Source organism: Engystomops pustulosus, chromosome 7 (assembly GCF_040894005.1).
Source record: "Engystomops pustulosus chromosome 7, aEngPut4.maternal, whole genome shotgun sequence".
In the NCBI taxonomy this organism is placed as follows: Eukaryota; Metazoa; Chordata; class Amphibia; order Anura; family Leptodactylidae; genus Engystomops; species Engystomops pustulosus.
In genome coordinates, this window is record NC_092417.1 from 132,558,209 (window position 1) to 132,582,927 (window position 24,719).

Below are 24,719 nucleotides of genomic sequence, written 5' to 3' on the forward strand. Positions count from 1 at the left end.
AGTCAATTGTGCCTCAACCAATCACACGGGCAGCTCACCAATGGTAAAACCCATTCATTTTACCCTCCATAAAGATTTCTTAATGTGTAACACACTTTCTTTTAATCAACCCCCTTCTTGCCTCATTTTAATGGGGATTTGAATGTTATTTTGCTATTTTCATACTTGAATCCATTATATATCAACCAATCATAATAGCGCCAATATTAGATGGTAATTTCTTATAGTGTTTTAACACTTTTTAAATTTCAGTCCATTTTTATTGTCCACTCAGGTGGGGAATTCAATAAAGAAAGTATTTATTCTCTTTCTATTATATTTCTATTATCATAATAACCCAGTAACTATTATTTATGTGTTTCTTTACACAATACCTAGTTTTTAGTGTTTTATTAAATGTTCCCTATACTCCTATTGTCCTAGTGTCCTCTATACATTTTCAAAGTGATCCTAGTTCACTTTACAACATTTACTTACCATATATACTCGAGTATAAGCCTAGTTTTTCATCACAAAAAAATGTGCTGAAAACCCAAACTCGGCTTATACTAGAGTAAAAAAATATATTGGTTTTACCAGGTTTTTGTGGTAATACTTGGGTCGGCTTATACTGGGTATTTACGGGTATTATTATTTTTTTTTGTAACCTACATTTTATTAGTTTTTACATTACAATAATACATTGCACATATGTAGGGTTCATAAATATAAATATAATATAAATCAGTACAAGAAGGTTTGATTGCCTTGCAGGGCATATACATTGTTATATTGACTATGTACTATTTGTGTTCTTGTGACTAACAGTGCATAAGTATTCATTTGAGATTGGAAAAAAAAAACAAATCAGTGAAAGAGAACATAAAGAACATAAAGAGAACAACTTAATAAAGCCAACTATAACATTGCCTACACTGGGTTGCAAGTTTATGTATGCTGTAATACTGCCTTACTTGCTGCTCATTGGTTCTGTACTCTCTGATGGATACTTAACATATAGGAAATAGGGTCAGCTATAGACAACCACATTTTAATAAAAGTTAGCTATCTCAAAATCTATATTCAAGCCTTTTGGTTTGGGGATCTGTAGGTTGTAAATCCACAGAGCTTGACTGTATCAAAAAGTCAATTTCTCTTAAAAATCTTTTTCACCTCTACTACACTGGGTAATAAATAGATGGTTCCATTGCATTCCATTGCATTTCATTGATTTTTTTATTTTTAGTATTCATTGTCTCCTCCTCCAAAACTTGCTTATATGCTATGTTCAATAATAATTTTAGATAGTTTCTTATAGTCTTCCTTTTTTTGCACAGTTGCTTTTAATTCTTTTCAATTGTTGCTTTGGGTTATTATTAACCCCTTACAGACCAATGGTCACCAATGGCCATGGCATGTAAGGGCCATATGAACCGATTTGGACCCACCCCCCGCGGTTACTGTAGTGTCCATGGTTCTGATGGCATCCTTGGGGTCTGCGCAATCTGCTCCACGTACAGAAGCCGCCTCCTAGCAAGACCCGGCTGTAACACACTGAAATACATCTGTATTACACTTAGTTATAGGAATAAGAGCTTGAACAAGCGATCAGAGTATCGCTTGTTCAAGCCAACTTGTAAAAGTAAAAAAAAGTTTAAAACACTTAATAAAAACACTTTTTAATAAAAAGAATTAAATAAAGTGAATGTCCTCTAAACTCCAACATTCTCTATACATACCAAATAAAATACAAAAAACACAAAATCAGGAAAAACCCCCCACATATTTGGTATTGCTGTGTCCGTAACAATCTGTACAATAAATCAGTAACATTATTGGACCCAATCGGCAAACTCTGTAAAAACAAAACCCTAAATCCCTTCCTCATCCAATCCCTACCCTTCCTTGGTTGAAATTGATGGACAAGTGTCTTTTTTCAACCGTATAAACTATGAGACTATGAAAAACTTGCAAAAAATTTACATTTTTCATACAATCCCTTTACAAAAATGATCCAAAGAGATTAAAAAAGTTATGTGCGCTAAAATGGTACTACTGAAAAGGACAACTTAAGACCTAAAAAATAAGCCCTAAACCAGCTCTGTCAACCAAAAAGTATAGGAGCTATGTCTCAGAAAAGATATGAAAATAAATGAGATTTTCTCAGTAAAGTTGTAAAAATATATTAAAAACTATAAAAATGAGGTATCGGAATAATCGTAGTAATCTATAGAATAAAGATAATGGGGCTTATTTACTGAGGGTTCGGGAACGCACTTTCGTCGGATTTTGGAAATTTTCAGGTTTGCGCCGTTGTGACAGCTATTTAGATTGTGTCACATGCAATCGGATTTTGCCACTTCGGCGGCGACTTTCTTGCAACAGAAATCGGGGGGCGAGCCATCGGGCGATCCAGATGGTTTGGACTGAGCGCTGGATTTAATATTCAAATTGTGTCACAGCCAATGCACTTACATACACGGTGAAGAAGATGGTTAACTCAGGCAGACCTGAGCGGGGAAGCGACAGATGCAGGAAATTGGGCGCACAATCTTTGTGAATCGCGGCACAGTGCATTGTCGTTGGACAATGCACTTCAGGTGAACTCTGTCGGCTGGGTAAGTAAATGTGCCCCAATGTGTTATTTTATGGTACGGTGAACGTACCCAAAAACATACAAAAAGAAAGAAACCAAAATTTTATTTTCCTCCACACATTCAAGAGTTAATAAAATCTCATCAATAAACTAATGCCCAACTAAAATTAAGTCGCAGAAAATAAGCCCTTATATGCACAAATTGACTAAAAAATAAAGATTGTATAGCCATTATAAAGTGACAATGCAAATCACCTCTGAAGGGCGCAGCTTCCCTTCAATGCCCTGGCGTGTGCCCATACAGCAGGTTACCACCACATATGGGGTATTGTTATATTTGGGTGAGATTGGGTCAAACTTTGTGGAGAGTTTTGGCATTTTATCCACTGAGAATGTGTCCATTTTTTGAAAAACACATTCACTTAGCCCAAATAATGGATTAGTTGCTTAGAATAATTATGCACACGTATACTTATACACATATGTACACGTGTACATACACACATATTTAAACACACACAGTTACACATTCTCTTGCATTATTGGAGATATATTTGCTTTCACACTTACACATATACACAAACAGCACAATTTGTTAATTTACACAGTCACACACATAGGGGCTTATTTACTAAAGGTCATTGGATTTTGGAATTTTGGAATACACTGTGACAGCTATTTAGAAAGGGATTGTGTCGCAGGCGATCCGATTTTGGCGCAGCGACGCCGGCTTTCATGTGAACACCGTCGGCCGGGTAAGTAAATGTGCCCCATAGAGTACTAATATCTAATTTCAGATAGAGTATTTCCTGGCAGATATCTTCACCCCCACCACTTACACCATCCACGGAGGGGTCAGGAGCACTTGTACAGCTGCAGAGGAGAGGGAAAGGAACATAGGAGTTAAGTGTCGCTTGTAAGAACCTTTTCTTTTTTGTGAACGTTGGGAGGCGGCTCCACTTAGTGAGCCGATGGCTTACTTAACCCTGTCCCTATCCGGCCCACCATGCCCCCTTTAACCCGATACACACATATATAGTGTATGTATAGTGTAATAGGTAGATGTTTAGGAGCCAGAAGAGCCGCATCTCCCTAGTGAGGGGAGCCTAATGAGCCAGCTCACTAAGAAGAGCCGGACTTACCATCACTCGAACACAGCAAAGACAAGAGCTCACAGCTTCCTGTTTCCAATGTGCTCTTCTACCTCTGGTTAACATTGTTTGCAAGTATTTTATAGAGGGAGTAAAGGAGATTTCCATTCTGTAGCTAACAAGAGTTTAACTCCTTTTAATACAGCTTTTAAGAGTTTAACTACGATTCATTGTGGAATGGGGATTCAGATGCCTAACTCTAAATGAACTAATGCCATATGAGGGGTTGGGGAGCTTTTCATAATTATTACAGCATTCTGAACCTTTACTCTCTGAAAGAGGTGCAAATAAAATGGATGTACACAAGATTCTCATGGATACATTACCATAACAAAAAGTTACTGACTTCTACCCAATCCCCGTTCTTCCAGTTCCAATGTTGCCTGGGTCCCTGCTACTCTTGATGTTTCCTGACACAGAGTAAAATATTCCAAGATGCTTGTTTAGTCAACCACTGACTGATGCATCAGTGCTGTTGGTGTCGGTGTAGCTGTAGCTGGAAGCCAGACAGCATCTGGACCAGATTGGCAGGGGACACCTGGGTAACAGTTTTTTTGCATTGGAAAACCAGATTGCAGTGATGGAAATGCAGATTTGAGGTGGAATATTCACTTATCTTCCGCTGTCCACTTTATTCACATGCTAGTGCAATGCCAAAGCATAACTGAAGCCAGAGAAGCTATTGAAAGCAATTGGAATAAAAAATGAATACTCAGCAATTTGTGTGGAATTGCTACAGAGCGATTTTGACAGATTTTGAACAGCAGATTTCTGTAGCAAATTGAATTTTACATATTTAAAATTTAGCTTCCTTTGACTTGTAGCATTTTTTTCCCCAGTGAATTAATTGATTCTTCCATTCTCTTTGTAAGACAGGAAACAGACATTGTTATGTGCCAGTATGAAAAGCAGTAAGAAGATTTGGTTCTGGATTAAGCACTTTTGAGTAATTAGCAGGAAGGTCAACAAAAGTGTCTCCCCAAAATAGACACAGATTTATAGAAGAAAGACCCTGCATACTGGACCCTTATGGCTTAAATGTATCTATGCTGCCACAGCAGTGAGGCCAACACTTCACTTTTCTAGTGCAATGCTACGTCAAATGATTAAACAGCTCCCCCAACTTATAATGTGCCATTTAAAATATTGTCATAGTTTTACTTAGCAGAGCAGCCTCCGTATCCTGGTTATTACTATCTTTCAAATCTACACTTTTGTCAAGTTTTTTCAACCACATACCTGTCCTTTGTCGAAACAGTATGTCATTAACAATATGTTTATTATGATTACACCATCACTTGTAGGTAATTTAGTTTACTATTTTTTAATGTTGCCTCTATTTTCAGGGATTTTATGACAGAGACAAAGACTTGATGGTTTACAGTTGTGTGCTAGGACGTCATCTACCTAAATGCCTCTTTTTAATTAATATTTTACATAAGATAAAAGCATTTCCTAATCGTCAACACATACACTGATACAATGGAGTACCATTGTCTATAACTATGAAGATGGAACGGTATTAAAACTTCTCTGTTGTAATGTAAACTGGGCCATTAGAAGTCTTGCAGGATGTTTGAGAGTGATAATTAGAGATGAAGCCATCAGTCTCCCTCTTATCCATTAGTGTGACAAGATGAAACAAAGAACCTACATTGTGAGCTTGTGCTTCCCCTTTGAGAATTACACAATGTCAGAAAAAAGCTGTGTTCTTATTCTGTTCTAGAATTGGAGACAGTGACAAATAGAAAATTAAGTCACAATGAGGCTGCACTCTTCTCACAAGGTGACACCAAGATAATTGAGTATTTTTCTCTGCCTAATGACACCGTCACATACGCAGATGAGATGCTTGACCATCTGTGCTCAGCCCCATTGCAAAAACTAAACAAAGTGAAGACAGAAATGGAAGCTAATTTTGCACCTGCATAATAAACTGAGCAGCAGGAAGCCACAAACCCGTTCACTGGTTACATGGTGATGCTGTACACAACAATTTTGACTTCTTCATTTTAAGAAAAAAAAACCCTCAATGATCAAATTACCTTTCAAAGACCCTGATTCTGTCTGGTCTCATCACCACTTGCATGTCTCCTACATGGCCTTGCACTCTGTTAGTGACCACAGTTTCCTCTATTTTTTACCGGCAACCCACCCCCTGAGCCTGCGACAATCACATCCTGAGACTGCCAGGAAGCCCCAAACAATGAGAAATAGCGAAAGGAGGGGAGCAGCAGCAGCACAGTGTGTGTCAGAGGGACAAACATCCTGCATTTACACTTCATACACCCCAATAGAATAATAACCCCATTATTACATATTATCCTCCAAAATACTGCAGCACATGAAGATGTCTTCTCAGCAGTTCAATTCCCAATAGATGCTCTCAAGAGGCACATTACTCAGCAGCTGTTCTAGTGACTGGAGAAGTTTAATAATAACATTTTCTCAAGCCAAATAAGCATTATCCCAAACTCTAGGCATTTCACTAACAATATTATTAAAGGGGTAGGTCCCTTTACCTCATATTTTATGTAATGTATAAGTGTGAGTGATAGGATCTATCAACAACATACATACATGTATCAACATACATCTATTAAAAGTTCTGCACCGCTTTCTTGATATGTAAAGTGAAGCCTCCTGTCCTTTACCTCATCAGCCAGACATACCTGACGAGACCTAAATCTCAGAGTGTGTTCACACATGGCATACACACATTTGTTTTCAAATGCATCTCATCAGGAGATTTGGATTCTGGAGTACAAAGCATAAACAAGCAGCGATTCCTAACTGCAAGTTTTTTTCTCCCTCAAAACCTCCAAGCTACTTTTTGAAAAAGAGGCCAAACCTTGCGTAGAATTCATTAGGCTGGAGTCTCTTAAAGGACACCTGTCAGCTAAAAAAATAGAAGTAGCTGCACATTCTAATGAAAAACTGTCCCTAACCCTCTTCCATATCCTGCACCGGCCCTGCTTATTCAGGAGAGACCCGTCCAGGGGGCAGTGACTGCAGCATCAAGCCCGATGCATGCTACAGTCACCGCCGACACCTAGCGTGGGAGGGGCAGAGAGGCAGAAGAGAGGGGAGTGCCTGGACGGCCCCCTCATGAATACGCCTGGAATGCTGCAAGATATGGCCGGCGATCGGACCACTAAGGGCCACAGTGTCGCTGAGCTTATCGGTATGTTCTGCTACATCAAAGATTTTGACAGTGAGTTAAATGGAAGAGGACGAGGAACAGATTTTCATTAGAATGTGCAGCTAGTTCTGTTTTTTTAGCTGACAGGTGTCCTTTAATATATCCAGAGTGTTGTGCAGAGCATAATGCACTGGCAGGGGGAACATTAAAGGGGTTGGCCACTCTTTTACATAGGCCACTTTTTGCAGTGTGCTGATTTTTTTGTTCCTCGTTAATATGAAGTCTATTATTTTAACCTCAATAACACAGATTGGTTGCAGCACGACTGGCTGCACTTTTAGCTCTGCATGCAATGCAGAAGGTTAAACTTGGAGCCACACCTTTGGAAGGCCAACCTGAGGAGTGTATTTGTATTTTTCTTTCCCCTTAAACTCTGAAAAAGACCCACACTGGTTTGGTTATTAAGGGGTTACAGAAGAACATTTGCCATGAGGCCGCATGTTAGACCAAGTTTTAAAATTTGTGCTTTTCCTTGCATTGTGTGTCAGTATCATTAGCTCATTAATTATCTATTACATTACACATTTTAAACGATTAGGTGACATGACAGCGGACTGATTGGTGACATTGATGCATGTATACATTTGGGTCAGCTATGGGTCAAATGTAACATGGCCCAGCACAATTTTATGCTAATTCTGAGAATAGTTTTGAAAACAAAGGCAGCTTTGTGAACGCTAATCAGGAACAATAACCCCCCGAACAATACCCCGTCAACAGGGAAGGGGTAAACAGCACGTCCAGAGGAACACAGAGATCACTAGGGACCTTTTCAAAGAGCTTTTTATGCAGGAAGGGAACTCAGAATAGGAAGGAACACAGCAGAAAATACTTGCACAAGTTGACCACCGACCACTGTAAGAATCTATTCATGTGACAGTTGTTTGCTGTAAATAGCATAGAAATATCCTTTATCACATATTGTTCAGTCTAGGACACTACACAAGTTGTACTTTGTATTCCTGGTAAGCATTTTCATCCAAATTTAATATTAAAATGAATTACTGTACAAAACCATCAACATGCAATAATTATAAAAGTTGCATGCATCCATTTCATATCTGAACAAGATGTGATTCGTTTCTGTCTAAATCCCTACTTCTTAAAGTAAAGAGTTACTAGAAAGATCCAACACATTCTCCCACAACAGAAGAAACCTAAACTTATATTATTGTGTTCAGCACTCCACACAAACCTTCTATGATTGTTTACCTCGCTGCAGCATATACCTCATGTTTCATCTGTGAAAATTAAATTACTTAACACTGCGATCCTTTTCCTTTTTTTCTTCACTGCATTCTAAAAACCAAAACTTTTTTACAGTTTACAGTGACATGTTAGAGAACAGGGCTGCATTTAATAATCTGTGCAATGTACAAGGAAGCTGAAAAATATAAAATGCTGTAATTTTGACTAAAATAATGCAGTTATAATGCTATATAGTCATAGTGATACAAATATATATAGTTTTTATTAGGCTTTTATTAATACAGTTTAAAAAAACTTTGTCTACTTTCCCCTTTACAAAATTGGGAGTGGTGGCATGGAGTGGGTGCCTTGGGTTGTGGCATACTCTGTACCCAATGGCGGATCTTCATATAGGCGGTATGGGCGGCCGGGGCCTCTTTGGCTTGGGCCCTATATGAAGATCAGCAATCAGTCTTAAAAAAAATTTGTAAAGCTATGCTCACCTTTTGGCTTCTACTCCGTCCCATGGCTCCGTCTTCTGCTCTTCCGGCCCGGGCGCATCACTATGATGTGGCGATGTGCGGTGTAGCAGGCGCGTGACATCATAGTTTATGTGCTGCATGGGCCCTTACACTATGAAGTCACGCGGTTGCGACACCGCCACTTTATAATGATGCACCACGGCCAAAAGACGGAGAAGGCGGAGCCACGGAGCGAGGAAAAGACAGAGCTGAGGGGTCGGGGAGAAGAAGCCGGAAGGTGAGTATAGCTTTTTTTTTAATACATTTTTTTTTTTAAGAGAGCCCAGCTGTGGACATAAAAGTTATGATGGAGGGAGCATCTGGAGCGGACATTTCATTAATAGGGGGCATCAGGAGTGGACATTTCATTAAAGGAGGGCTCTGCTGTGGACATTTCAGTAAACAGGGACCCTGCCGGTGGGCATTTCAGTAAAGGGGGACCCTGCCGGTGGACATTTCAGTAAATGGGGACTCTACTGTGGACATTTCAGTAAAGTTAGGCTCTGCTGTTGACATTTCATTAAAGGCAGGCTCTGCAGTGGACATTTCAGTAAAGGCCGGCTCTGCAGTGGACATTTCAGTAAAGGCCGGCTCTGCAGTGGACATTTCAGTAAAGGCCGGCTCTGCAGTGGACATTTCAGTAAAGGCCGGCTCTGCTGTGGACATTTCACTAAAGGCCGGTTCTGCTGTGGACATTTCACTAAAGGCCGGCTCTGCTGTGGACATTTCACTAAAGGCCGGCTCTGCTGTGGACATTTCACTAAAGGCCGGTTCTGCTGTGGACATTTCACTAAAGGCCGGTTCTGCTGTGGACATTTCAATAAAGGCCGGCTCTGCTGTGGACATATCAGTAAAGGCCGGCTCTGCTGTGGACATATCAGTAAAGGCCGGCTCTGCTGTGGACATATCAGTAAAGGCCGACTCTGCAGTGGACATTTCATTCAAGGATGGCTCTGCTGTGGACATTTCAGTAAAGGCCGGCTCTGCTGTGGACATTTCTGTAAAGGCAGGCTCTGCTGTGGACATTTCTGTAAAGGCCGGCTCTGCTGTGGACATTTCTGTAAAGGCCGACTCTGCTGTGGACATTTCAGTAAAGGTGCTTAGATAAAGTTTGCTTAGATAATTTTTCATAAAAACTTTGTCTTTGTAGCTCCTTATTCTGACGCCTGCACACTTAAAAAACAAAAGTTTCAATTTTTTCTAGGGTGTTTAAACGCTAGAGGTGTAATTGCACATACAATATACTGCAACGCAACTGCATATTGTGAATACACTGCTTCCCTATTACACCCTGATTCTGATAGGTTCTTTTGGGTTGTCTTACTAGTGGAGTGCCACAGGGGTCATTATTGGGCTCCCTTATTTTTAATAATTTTATTAATGACCTTGTAGAGGGTTTACACAGTCGACTTCCAATATTTGCCGATAATACTTGTCTGTGTAAAGTAATTAATTTCAAGGCCGATAGTATAGCATTACAGGGAGATCTGTGGAAGCTGGAGGAATGGGCGGAGAAATGGATGATGAGGTTTGAAGGATTGTAAACCACCCGGATGAAGGATTGTAAACCAAGCACACGGACATACTTGTGTGTGCCCCCTCTGCACATATCTGCTGTTCTATTAGTTTTTTAAGCCCTGGGTTTTGCAAAAAAAAAAAAAAAAGGCTTTTAAAATTATGCAAATGAGCCTGAGGGGATCCCAGCTACATAGATATTAATGCAGCCTTGAGCCCCCTTGAAGCCTTTTTCCCTAAAAACAAGGGCATAGAAAGCTTAAAGAAGAGTGGATCTTATCAGAGGGGCAACACACCAGTATGTCAGAGTGCTTGGTTTACAATCCTTCATCTTGGTGGTAGATGTCCTTTAGTGTAGATAAATGTAAAGTTACACACTTGGACCGTGGAAACAAAGAGTACAATTGTGTTCTAAACAGTCAATTACTTGGTAAAACTGCAGCTGAAAAAGACTTGGGGTATTGGTGAATGGTAAACTTAACTTTAGTGACCAGAGCCAGGTGGCTGTTGCTAAAGCAAATAAAATCATGGGATGTATCAAGAGAGGAATAGATTCTCATGATAAAGACATAGTTTTGCCCTTATACAAATCCCTGGTCAGACCACACATGGAATATTGTGTACAGTTTTGGGCACCGGTGTATAAAAAGGACACAGTAGAGCTGGAACAGGTGCAAAGGAGAGCAACCAAGATTATTAGGGGAATGGGGGGACTAGAATACAATGACAGATTACAAAACTTAGGTTATACAGTTTAGAAAAAAGACGACTGAGGGGAGACCTCATTACAATGTAACAATACTTGAAAGGAAAATACAAGGATCTCTCCAAAGATCTTTTTATACCTTGGCCTGTGACCAGGACACCTATGGAGAGGCGATTCTACCATCAACATAGACAAGGGTTCTCTACTGTATGAGCAGTGAGACTGTGGAACTCTCTGCCGCAGGGGGTTGTTATGGTGGACTCTGTGTACATGTTCAAGAGAGGCCTGGATACTAGAGATGAGCGAACATACTCGTCCGAGCTTGATGCTCGTTCGAGCATTAGCATACTCGAAACTGCTCGTTGCTCGGACGAATACTTCGCCCGCTCGAGAAAATGGCAGCTCCCGCCGTTTTGCTTTTTGGCGGCCAGAAACAGAGCCAATCACAAGCCAGGAGACTCTGCACTCCACCCAGCATGACGTGGTACCCTTACACGTCGATAGCAGTGGTTGGCTGGCCAGATCAGGTGACCCTGGGATAGACTAGCCGCTGCCCGCGCTGCTCGGATCATTCTGTGTCTGGATGCCGCTAGGGAGAGAGCTGCTGCTGGTCAGGGAAAGCGTTAGGGTGTTCTATTAGCTTACTGTTAGGCAGGAGTGATTCTACAAGAACCCAACAGCCCTTTCTTAGGGCTACAATAACGTTATACTTTTTTTTTTTTTGTTTGCTTGTGGCTGGGCTTGCTGGCACTAGTAGTGCAGCTAGTACCATATTGTGAGGAATTTGCAGGGGGACTTGCTACCGTTGTGTTTAGCTCTTAGTGACTCACATATCCACCTCAAACACCAAAGTGGGAAAATTTATTAGGGGTTTGATTTCAATTAGGCACAGTCTGGCAGTTTCTTTTTATTTTACGTTTATTTTTTCATAACTCAGCGTCATCTCATCAGTGTGCTTTCATACTTGGCTAGAAAATAGCCAAAGGAGAATCCAAACGGCTTACTTACGCCTACAATAGCGTTATATATATTTTATTTCTGGTTGATCTGCTGGTGGCTGTCCTTGCTGCAGTGCATATACTAGTCAATTGTCAGGAATTTGGAGTGAGACTTGCGACCGCTGTGTTTAGCGCTTAGTGACGCACATATCCATCGCAAAGACCGAAGTGGGAAAATTTATTAGGGGTTGGATTTCAATTAGGCACAGTCTGGCAGTTTCTTTTTATTTTACGTTTATTTTTTCATAACTCAGCGTCATCTCATCAGTGTGCTTTCATACTTGGCTAGAAAATAGCCAAAGGAGAATCCAAACAGCTTACTTACGCCTACAATAGCGTTATATATATTTTATTTCTGGTTGATCTGCTGGTGGCTGTCCTTGCTGCAGTGCATCTACTAGCCAATTGTCAGGAATTTGTAGTGAGACTTGCGACCGCTGTGTTTAGCGCTTAGTGACGCACATATCCATCGCAAAGACCGAAGTGGGAAAATTTATTAGGGGTTGGATTTCAATTAGGCACAGTCTGGCAGTTTCTTTTTATTTTACGTTTATTTTTTCATAACTCAGCGTCATCTCATCAGTGTGCTTTCATACTTGGCTAGAAAATAGCCAAAGGAGAATCCAAACGGCTTACTTACGCCTACAATAGCGTTATATATATTTTATTTCTGGTTGATCTGCTGGTGGCTGTCCTTGCTGCAGTGCATCTACTAGCCAATTGTCAGGAATTTGGAGTGAGACTTGCGACCGCTGTGTTTAGCGCTTAGTGACGCACATATCCATCGCAAAGACCGAAGTGGGAAAATTTATTAGGGGTTGGATTTCAATTAGGCACAGTCTGGCAGTTTCTTTTTATTTTACGTTTATTTTTTCATAACTCAGCGTCATCTCATCAGTGTGCTTTCATACTTGGCTAGAAAATAGCCAAAGGAGAATCCAAACGGCTTACTTACGCCTACAATAGCGTTATATATATTTTATTTCTGGTTGATCTGCTGGTGGCTGTCCTTGCTGCAGTGCATCTACTAGCCAATTGTCAGGAATTTGGAGTGAGACTTGCGACCGCTGTGTTTAGCGCTTAGTGACGCACATATCCATCGCAAAGACCGAAGTGGGAAAATTTATTAGGGGTTGGATTTCAATTAGGCACAGTCTGGCAGTTTCTTTTTATTTTACGTTTATTTTTTCATAACTCAGCGTCATCTCATCAGTGTGCTTTCATACTTGGCTAGAAAATAGCCAAAGGAGAATCCAAACGGCTTACTTACGCCTACAATAGCGTTATATATATTTTATTTCTGGTTGATCTGCTGGTGGCTGTCCTTGCTGCAGTGCATCTACTAGCCAATTGTCAGGAATTTGGAGTGAGACTTGCGACCGCTGTGTTTAGCGCTTAGTGACGCACATATCCATCGCAAAGACCGAAGTGTGAAAATTTATTAGGGGTTGGATTTCAATTGGGCACAGTCTGCCATTTCCTTTTTATTTTACGTTTATTTTTTCATAACTCAGCGTCATCTCATCTGGCATAGCAGTGTGCTTTCATACTTGGCTAGAAAATAGCCATAGCAATAGGATAGCATTGTTTGGTTTTAAAAACTAAAAAACACAAAAAAAAACTAAAAAACACAAAAAAACACAAAAAAAAGTTAAAAAAAAATTAAAGTTATAACTTTCATTTTCAAAATGTTTAACCCGAGGGCTAGGGGTAGAGGACGAGGGCGGGGACGTGGGCGTCCAACTACTGCAGGGGTCAGAGGCCGTGGTCCTGGGCGGGGTGAGACACCACCTGCTGATGAGGGAGCAGGGGAACGCCGCAGAGCTACACTCCCTAGGTTCATGTCTGAAGTTACTGGGACTCGTGGTAGAGCACTGTTGAGGCCAGAACAGTGCGAACAGGTGATGTCGTGGATTGCCGACAATGCTTCGAGCAATTTGTCCACCAGTCAGTCTTCCACGCAGTCCACCCATGTCACCGAAATCGGCACTCCTCCAGCTCCTGCACCTCAGCCTCCTCCCCCCCAGTCTGCCCCCTCCCAGGAAAATTTGGCATTTGAACTGGCATACTCTGAGGAACTGTTTTCTGGACCCTTCCCACAGTCACAAACCACTTGTCCGGTTGCTGCTGAGCAATTTTCCGATGCCCAGGTTTTCCACCAGTCGCAGTCTGTGGGTGATGATGACCTTCTTGACGTAGTGGAAGAAGTGTGTAAAGAGGTGTCCGACGATGAGGAGACACGGTTGTCAGACAGTGGTGAAGTTGTTGTCAGGGCAGGAAGTCCGAGGGGGGAGCAGACTGAGGGATCGGAGGATGATGAGGTGACAGACCCAAGCTGGGTTGAGAGGCCGGGTCAACACAGTGCTTCTGAGACGGAGGAGAGTCCTCGACCAGAACAGGTTGGAAGAGGCAGTGGTGGGGCCAGACGGAGAGGCAGGGCCAGAGCAGGTGCATCAGCGCCAAATGTGTCACGTAGTGAAGCTCCCGTGGCGAGGGCTCCCGCGGCAAGGGCTAGATTTTCAGAAGTCTGGAGGTTCTTTAAGGAAACACCGGATGACCGACGGACTGTGGTGTGCAACCTTTGCCAAACCAGGATCAGCAGGGGTTCCACCACTACTAGCTTAACTACCACCAGTATGCGCAGGCATATGAATGCTAAACACCCCACTCAGTGGCACCAAGCCCGTTCACCTCCGGCTGTGCACACCACTGCTCCTTCCCCTGTTTCAGCTGATAGTCAGCCCCCTGCCCAGGACCCTGGCACAAAAACCCCATCGTCGCCTCCACGATCCTCCACAGCATCCACCAGCGTTCAGCTCTCCATACCCCAGACGCTGGAGCGGAAACGGAAATATAGTGCAACCCACCCGCACGCCCAAGCCCTTAATGTCCACATCTCCAGATTGCTTAGCCTGGAGATGCTGCCCTATAGGCTAGTAGAGACCGAGGCCTTTCGCAACCTCATGGCGGTGGCCGCCCCTCGGTATTCGGTCCCCAGCCGCCACTACTTTTCCCGATGTGCCGTCCCAGCCCTGCACCAGCACGTGTCAGACAACATCATCCGTGCCCTGACCAACGCCGTTTCTGACAAGGTCCACCTGACCACGGACACGTGGACGAGTGCTGCCGGGCAGGGCCACTATATATCGCTGACGGCACATTGGCTTAACTTGGTGGAGGCTGGGACCGAGTCTGACCCTGCGGCTGGTCATACTGCCGACGCCGAGGATTGCGGGGCCTACCTCGGTCCAGGTCTTTCAGGCCTACTATGCCTCCTCCTCCTCCCACCCCTCCTCCACCTCCTCCTCCGAACTACCATCCGTGGGCATGCCGCCATCAGTCGGTAGCTCTAGGCACAGCAGCAGTGCCGTCGCTAAGCGACAGCAGGCGGTGCTCAAACTGCTGAGCCTAGGCGATAAAAGGCACACCGCCCAAGAGCTATTACAGGGCATCACGGCGCAGACTGATCTGTGGCTGGCACCGCTGAACCTGAAGCCAGGCATGGTTGTGTGTGACAACGTCCGTAACCTGGTGGCGGCTCTGCAACTCGGCAGACTGACACATGTGCCATGCCTGGCCCATGTGTTAAATCTGATAGTTCAGCGTTTCCTCAAGACATACCCCAATCTGTCTGATTTGCTCACGAAGGTGCGCCGCATCTGTGCGCATTTCAGGAAGTCCAGCACAGATGCTGCCACTCTCAGGGCAGCGCAGCGCCGCCTCCAACTGCCCGCTCACCGACTGTTGTGCGACGTGCCCACGAGGTGGAATTCAACATTAACCATGTTATCCAGAGTTTACCAGCAGCGCAGAGCGATTGTAGACTGCCAGATGTCAACTTCCACCAGAACTGGTAGTCAGGTCAGTCAGCTTCCTCAAGTCTACAATGAGGAGTGGACGTGGATGTCTGATATCTGTCAGGTGCTGAGTAACTTCGAGGAGTCAACACAGATGGTCAGTGGCGATGCCGCCATCATCAGCCTCACCATCCCGCTGCTTGGCCTGTTGAAAAACTCTCTGATCAGCATGAAGTCGGAAGCTTTGCGCTCGTCACAAGAGACGGGGGAAGAAGATTCCCTTGTTGATAGCCAAAGCACCCTTAGGTCTGTTTCTCAGCGCATATTGGAGGAGGTGGAGGTGGAGGAGGATGAGGAGGAAGAGGAGGAGAATGTTGGCGAGACACAAGAGGGGACCATTGTTGAGTCCTTCACTGTTCAGCGTGTATGGGCAGAAGAAGAGGAGTTGGAGGAGTTGGAGGAGGAGGAAATGGACAGTCAGGCCAGTGAGGGGAGTGAATTCTTACGCGTTGGTACTCTGGCGCATATGGCAGATTTCATGCTAGGCTGCCTATCCCGTGACCCTCGCGTTCAAAGAATTTATTCCAGCACCGATTACTGGGTATTCACTCTCCTGGACCCACGGTACAAGCAAAATCTTTCCACTCTCATCCCTGGAGAGGAAAGGAGTGTGAGAATGCATGAATACCAGCAGGCCCTGGTGCACAAGCTGAAACACTATTTCCCTTCTGACAGCGCTAGCGGCAGAGTGCGTAGTTCTGCGGGACAAGTAGCGAGGGAGAGTAGGCGAGCAGGCAGCTTGTCCAGCACTGGCAAGGGTACGCTTTACAAGGCTTTTGCCAGCTTTATGTCACCCCAGCAAGACACTGTCACCTGTCCCCAATCTCGGCAAAGTAGGGCTGATCTTTACAGAAAGATGGTGAGGGAGTACGTAGCTGACCATACCATCGTCCTAAATGATCACACAGCTCCCTACAACTACTGGGTTTCAAAGCTGGACATGTGGCACGAACTGGCGCTGTACGCCTTGGAGGTTCTTGCCTGCCCAGCCGCTAGCGTGTTGTCCGAGCGGGTTTTCAGTGCAGCTGGTGGCATCATCACCGATAAGCGTACACGCCTGTCGACTGACAGCGCTGACAGGCTGACGCTTATCAAGAAGCCTGGATTTCTCAGGATTTCCATTCTCCACCAGGTGAAGGAAGCTCAACCTGAATAATTTATGCACTCCTCCTCCTCCTCCTCATTTTCCTCCTTCTCCTCCTCTTTGTACACTAAAGCAGAGGAAACTGGCTATTTTTTGACAGGGCCCACTGGCTCTAGCTATAGTACTTTATGCATTTAATTTTTCTGGAGGGCCACCTACCCGGTCCTCTGTTTTAAACAATTTTTGGGAGTGCCACATACAGGCACTCAATCTATTCAATTTTTCTGGAGGGCCACCTACCTGCTCCTCTGGTTTGAAAACTTTTTTGGACTGCCACATACAGGCACTCAATCTCTTTCATTTTTCTGGAGGGCCACCTACCTGCTCCTCTGGTTTGAAAACTTTTTTGGACTGCCACATACAGGCACTCAATCTATTTCATTTTTCTGGAGGGCCACCTACCTGCTCCTCTGGTTTGAAAACTTTTTTGGACTGCCACATACAGGCACTATCCAAATTAAATTGTCTCCATAGCAGCCTCCACACGTTGTCTCCATTGCTACCTCCAAAAGTCGTCCATATAGCTGCCTCCATACATCGTCCCCTTATCAAACGAGGTGTGTCAGGCAGAAATTTGGGTTGTTTTCATGGATTCCACATTAAAGTTGTTAACTTTGTCGCCACCCTGCTGTGTTATCCACAAAATATACTGGCAAACTTTTATCATTTACCAATATTATTTCAGCGCATCTGTTTACATTCCCCTCACCCGCCATATCCTAAACTTATAAGAACGCTACTACACTTGATCTTATACAAAAGGTTCTTAGAAGTGCTGTTTGGGGAGTAGCCTAGAGACAGGGGCTTGGATTGGCGAAAGCTCGCCTGGCAGCGGAGCGCCAGCTCCATGCGCATCATGCGCTTCTTGCGCATCTGTTTACATTCCCCTCACCCGCCATATCCCAAACTTATAAGAACGCTACTACACTTAACTTGGTGCAGGCTGGGACCAAGTCTGACCCTGGGGCTGGTCATATACTGCCGACGCCAGAGGATTGCGGGGCCTACCTCGGTCCAGGTCTCAAAGGCCTAGTATACCTCCTCCTCCTCCCACCCCTCCTCCACCTCCTCCTCCTCCGAATTACCATCCGTGGCCATGGCGCCATCAGTCGGTAGCTCTAGGCACAGCAGCAGTGCCGTCGCTAAGCGACAGCAGGCGGTGCTCAAACTGCTGAGCCTAGGCGATAAAAGGCACACCGCCCAAGAGCTATTACAGGGCATTCCACATCAAACTTGTTAACTTTGTCGCCACCCTGCTGTGTAATCCACAAAATATACTGGCAAACTTTTATCATTTACCGATATTATTTCAGCGCTTCTTGCGCATCTGTTTACATTCCCCTCACCCGCCATATCCCAAACTTATAAGAACGCTACTACACTTGATCTTATACAAAAGGTTCTTAGAAGTGCTGTTTGGGGAGTAGCCTAGAGACAGGGGCTTGGATTGGCGAAAGCTCGCCTGGCAGCGGAGCGCCAGCTCCATGCCAAGATCCAACTAACATAGTTTTAACTGCAGCACCTTTAATCTACTACTAGTTCACTGCCTCCATACATGGTCCCCTTATCAAACGAGCTGTGTCAGGCAGAATTTTGGGTTGTTTTCATGGCTTCCATGTTAACTTTGTCGCCACCCTGCTGTGTAATCCACAAAATATACTGGCAAACTTTTATCATGTACCGATATTATTTGAGCGCTTCTTGCTCACCTCCTTTGGTTCCTCTCTGCCACCCATTGGTTTGAAGCCTGAGTCCATTTAGGGTATGTCGCCATGCCACTCTCTAGCCTGCCGCTGCTGCCGCTGCCTCTGCATGCCGTCCCCTATAGTGTCAGGGTCAATTATTGGATGTTTTAGATGCTATCTAGCTTCATTCTGTCACTCTGTCATGGCCATGCTGTTGCCCATAATTTTGGCATAATGGTGCGATTAAGCAGCCTCAGAGGCATCCATGCATGCTGCCCCTGCTGTTTCCTGTCCATTTCCGTGGTGTTTCCATCCTTTTCTGAGGTTCCCAGGTGTTTGGCCAAGCTTCCCTGTGCAGAGCCTTGGTCCCCTTGAAAAATGCTCGAGTCCCCCATTGACTTCAATGGGGCTCGTTATTCGAGACGAGCACTCGAGCATCGGGAAAAGTTCGTCTCGAATAACGAGTACCCGAGCATTTTAGTGCTCGCTCATCTCTACTGGATACCTTTCCGGAGACCAAAAATATCACAGGTTATGGGTAAAAAAGCATTTGTTTAATTCTTAAAGGTTGGACTTCATGGACTTGCATCTTTTTCCAGACTTATATACTATGATATATCACTTCTGGAATCACTTACCCAGGTTATTAATTGTATAGGTGAAAACACAGGCTGAACAAAAAATCTGTCATATCATTGATTTTTTTTCTTCATTTGGCTCAAATAACCATGTTAATTTTTCCTGATGACAGCAACACAACTGAATTTGGACTTAAATAAAACTAAATAAATTACGGATATAGCTGTCTGCATGCTGTTAAGAATAAGTTTGAGTACGTTTTTATAAAATAAAAACATTGAGGGCATAACAAACTTTGCCAACAATAGTTTTTGCAAATACATTTATTTTTCCCTGGTATGCCATGCATATTACATGTAATGTTTTTATATATTACTACTACTACTACTATTTGTATAAACAAATTGGTAAATATAAGAGATCTAACTGTAGCCAACTTCCAAATTGTCTGACTTGCAAACTAAGCAGAAAATGCAACTCATAATGACATAATTTCACAGATGCCAATAAAAACAGGAAATCAACACAAAGGAAATCAGCAAATAATTGTGATAACTTGAAACAAAAATGGCAATCCAGCATCCAGGCAATGGAAAAAAATCTTCTGTTAAAACATCCTAATTTTTTAAGTTTAAAACATACTGGCACCAGGGCTAAGCAGAGTTGTCACCCTTCCGTTTTCACTGCTTGTCAAATGTACATTTTTATATGTTTACCACATCAGGCATATACAAATAAAAATAATCTCTCAGCTTCCTGGTCACATATAAACGTAATGTACATGGCTTTGTAGAGATGGGCTCTGCACCATAAAGATGATTTTCTTGAGAAATTTGTTGTCTAAAGTTTTGAGAATTTAGAGAACTTTTAAAATTATGCTAAGGAGCCTGAATGGCTCTGGTGGGTGTTTCCAGGGCCCCTCAGTGCTTTAGCTTCACTGGCTGTTACAATGAGCAGAGCAGGTCTCCCCCTGCACTTCCTGCTGCTAGATTACACAGACCGAGAGAGCAAAGGGTTGGGTCAGACATGTGCAACACCCATGCCAATGTATAGGCAAGGTGGTAGCCATACCCATAAGATAATGCTAGGAGAATATAGTGTAATGTCAATTCTGCCTAGAAAGGCAACAGTTAAAATGGTGTAAGTAATTATCTAATTATGTGGCTGTATTGTAAGCTGGAGTGTGATTGGAGAGCTACCACCTGACCAGGGGGAGTATAAAACCCCTGTGCAGGGGGAGCACATGGTCTTACCACATGGTCTGAGTGAAGAGAGAGACAGTGTGTGCAGCAAACCATCAGTGATGCCACAGATACTAATCCCAGGAACTGAGTCAGGCGACTTTAGCCCAGAGCTGCAGCTTCCACACTTTGGACACAGCTCCACCTCAACTACCCCAGCCTGCCTCTTCTATCAGGCTGGAGTCTTATCCTGCGGACTACTCTCCATGACCACACCAGTAACCAGAATCCAATGTTAATCGTTTTGGCCCATTGCCTGCTGTCTGCTGTTCAATAAAGAACTTTAAGGTGATTTGCACAACGTTGTATCTGTCTGATCCCTGGCTATGGCTGCTTACCACCACAGGCTTCCCCATCTAGAACCCAGGAACTCATCCTACAGACACTCAGGGGTTGCCCAAGGGAGAAACCAGTACATCAGCCTCTCCCTCCTTATTTCTTGCACAAACCACCTGCTGAAGACCTGCCAGGCTGTATGACAGCCCTCCGGCCCCCATACCAAGCACCGTGACATCAGCGCACCCTAGGCCACAACCGTCAGCCACTCCGGTATTCTGGACCCCAACTGCCTCCAGGCCCACAAGAAAAGGCTAGGCCCGGTGGGGTATGTTGCATATGTTCTGCTCATTGTCACAGCCTGTGAATCTGCAGCACTGAAGTGCTCTGTTAACACCCTCCAGAGCCCTTTAGTCTTATTAGCATAATTTTAAAAGTTATTTAAAAGGAAGGTGGCCATGGATAACAAATATATGAAGATTACCACAGTCATGAAGCCTGCATCTATGAGTAAGTGTTCCTAGCTCATCATGCTTGGTTTTGACGGTAGAAGTTTTTTAACTAAGTATTTTGGTGTAGCATTGGCAAGGTCACAAGGTCCACTTGCACTTGAGTATCAAACCTCACAGTCATACCCATGGTACAATCAAAAGTAAAATAGCATATACAAGCAAGTGAGAGATGCTTCTTTTCTTTAGGCTTTCTTTTTTTCAATAAGCAAGTGAACAAAAGACATTAGTGGGAACTACAGTCCGTAAGTAAGGAAGGAAATGTCCGAACCGGAAGTAATGGGCGGAGCAAAGAGGGGAAGAGGAGAAAGCCTGCCGATGAGTGAGATCTGCCCAAGTGAAACCAGACTGGGGTCAGGTGGTGTCAGTAGGTGTGAACCTGGGTGTAAACAGGAATAATTTGCGTTCAGGAGGTGTGAGCAGGGGCGTGGTGGTGTCAGGATCAGGAGGTATAAGCAGAGGTCAGGATGTATGAGCAGATGTGAGCAGGTGTCAGATGGAGAAAGCAGGGATCAGGACTTATGTGTAGGGGAAGGACGTGTGAGAAGAAGTCAGGATGTATGAGCAGGAAGTATTTGCAAGTATCAGCAGGTGAGAGCAGGGGTCAAGATGTATGTGCAGGGGTCAGGAGGTGTGAGCAGGTGGTATGTGCAGGGGTCAGTATGTATGAGTAGGAGTAATGGGTGTTGTGAGCAGGGGTCAGGATGTATGTGCAGGGGCCAGGAGGTGTGAGCATGGGTCAGTATGTATGAGTAGGAGTAATGGGCAGGGGTCAGGAGGAGTTATGAGTAGAAGGCATGGGTAGGAATCAGAAAGTGTGAACAGGAGGTGTGCGCCACGCAGTATAATGCAGCAGCCTGAAGCAGGAGACATGATGTAGTGATGCCTCATCCTGGACACCCAGAAGAAGCATCAGGAAGGAAGAGAAGTGAGTATGGGTTTAATTTTTTTTTAATCATACAGGCAGTCCCTCGGTTACTTACAATTGAGCTTCTGTAGGTTTGTTCTCTAATTGAATTTGTATGCAAGTAAGAGCGGATTTATTTTACTGTAACTCCAGACAAAGTATTTCTTTCATCCTTGTGACACTAAACCTTCATTTCAGAAACCTTTATAACTCTTAGGTCGGGAAGTAAGAGTTCTCCTTACGTAGACTGCCAATTAAGGCCACCATGAAGGCATGTGGAATCTTATAGCCATGGATGCTTATAGTGATGGAGTCTTATAGCCATGGATGCTTAGGTCGGGAAGTAAGAGTTCTCCTTACGTAGACTGCCAAGTAAGGCCACCATGAAGGTATGTGGAGTCTTATAGCCATGGATGCTGTTTTAGGGGGATTGTGAGAAAACATGTAGTTTTCCAGGAATGGATAAGGAAAACCACACCTCTTTTAGCTATCTTGTAAGGCAGCTCCCTTGACATCAAGCATGACCTACAAAAGGCCTTATGACATGCGGGATTAAAACCAAACCAGCATATCTATTCCTGAGTAGACCCAATCAGGTCGAAACAGCACTGTCTACAGTTGGGAGACAGTTCCTTCTGGAAAAGATATACTGCTTTGGTTTTAATCCCGCATTATGTCATAAGGCCTCTTGTAGGTCATGCTTGATGGCAAGGAAGCTGCCTTACAAGGTAGCTAAAAGAGGCGTGGTTTTCCTTATCCCATCCTGGAAAACTTTGGACATTTTGCCATTATAACTCTGAGGGCAGTTTTACATTGGTGTGTCAATTAACAACGGATCCATTTTTGTCTCTGACTTCTGTTCACATCCGCAAAAAAAACTGAAGGGTTGAACATTGATTAGAAAACATAACACCTGCTTCCCCAGCCTCATCAGTGTCAGAGCAGTGCTGAGGGTGCCATGATGAACATGCATTACAACTCATGAATCAGGCGCAGCCTGCAAACTACACAGGCAAACTGCACATAGTACAGACTGCACTGTTTTTTTGATAAATGTTAGCCAAGATGTCTGTGTGGTAAACTCCACAGGAAAAATATGTGGCTAATAGAGGAGACGTGGTGGTCTGGGACCACCGAAGAAGATTAGGAATGTTAAAGTCTACAATCTGAGGAATTGTTGCTGGTTCAGTAAGTCTGAACCAGCAACCTGAACTGTGTTCTAGTGTTGGGCTGCTGATTGAGCGAACCATGCTCGGCTCTCTGCAGCTTGGTTTTGGACTGGCAGGTGTGAGCTTACTCTGAGTATCAGAGATGGCCCCTTTTGCCTTGAGCCGTGTTTCTGACTAGCACATAAATATCTTGTGTATGCTTTGTGCCTTTTAGCTTTCTCTGCATTTCTGGTTATCTTCTTGGCTGATTCTTGTCTTGTGACTATCCTTTTGTGTTTGTGATTTTGTACCTTCTATGCTATCTCTTTGTGACCACCCTTAATGCGTTTGTTTATCTGCATTTTGGTGTAGGGAAGGAGAGTTTTCATGGTTGTCCCATATTGTCTAACATATGCAGAGGAAAGCAGGTAGGGCTGTTGGGGTGATGGAGTTTTAGGGTACACTGCTGTTTTTGTGGTCTCTGAGTCCAGTGTCCCCATTACAATAATCCTGAATTGTATCATTTATAATGCCAAGGAGACTAACCTTTTGAGCAAGAATCCTATGGAATTTTAAGTGTCAATGCAAAAATTCTAGTATCTCAAATCAAAAGGGAAGTACCTGTGGGCACCCCAAATACAGTGGAAGTATGTACTGTGGAAGCCTGACATCTGAAGCAAGTATCATCTGGGATACATGTTAGTAATTTTTTTCATTTATTTTAATAATAAACACTTTCATACAGTGGTATCTGGATCCATTTGTGGGTCAAATTTGTAAGAAAAGTTACCAAAGGTATCTACAGTGAAACCGGGGAATAAATAACGGATAGCAGCAGCAACAGAGCCCTCAGTGTCAGGGCACCCATCGCTGGATCTGCCACACTAAAGAATGGAGCATTTGCACCATTATACACTCACCGGCCACTTTATTAGGTACACCTGTCCAACTGCTTGTTAACACTTAATTTCTAATCAGCAAATCACATGGCGGCAACTCAGTGCATTTAGGCATGTAGACATGGTCAAGACAATCTCTTGCAGTTGAAACAGAGCATCAGTATGGGGAAGAAAGGTGATTTGAGTGCCTTTGAACGTGGCATGGTTATTGGTGCCAGAAGGGCTGGTCTGAGTATTTCAGAAACTGCTGATCTACTGGGATTTTCACGCACAACCATCTCTAGGGTTTACAGAGAATGGTCCGAAAAAAAGAAAAAACATCCAGTGAGCGGCAGTTCTGTGGGCGGAAATGCCTTGTTGATGCCAGAGGTCAGAGGAGAATGGTCAGACTGGTTCGAGCTGATAGAAAGGCAACAGTGACTCAAATCGCCACCCGTTACAACCAAGGTAGGCAGAAGAACATCTCTGAACGCACAGTACATCTAACTTTGAGGCAGATGGGCTACAGCGGCAGAGGACCACACCGGGTGCCACTCCTTTCAGCTAAGAACAGGAAACTGAGGCTACAATTTGCACAAGCTCATCGAAATTGGACAGTAGAAGATTGGGAAAACGTTG

General features: G+C 43.8%; 1 protein-coding gene across 2 annotated transcripts in view; it reads right to left on the reverse strand.

Annotated features, from left to right (window-relative positions):
* Positions 1-24,719, reverse strand: part of SIPA1 (signal-induced proliferation-associated 1) — a 137,608-nt gene that overhangs the window by 82,787 nt on the left and 30,102 nt on the right. Inside the window, exon 1 of one of the 2 annotated variants that reach the window (XM_072117839.1) lies at positions 5,772-5,831. The exons of the other annotated variant lie outside the window; for it this stretch is intronic. The gene's annotated coding sequence lies outside the window, so the exon portion shown is untranslated. Of the gene's footprint in view, positions 1-5,771; positions 5,832-24,719 lie in introns of those variants that run through there. 2 annotated transcript variants of the gene reach the window in all.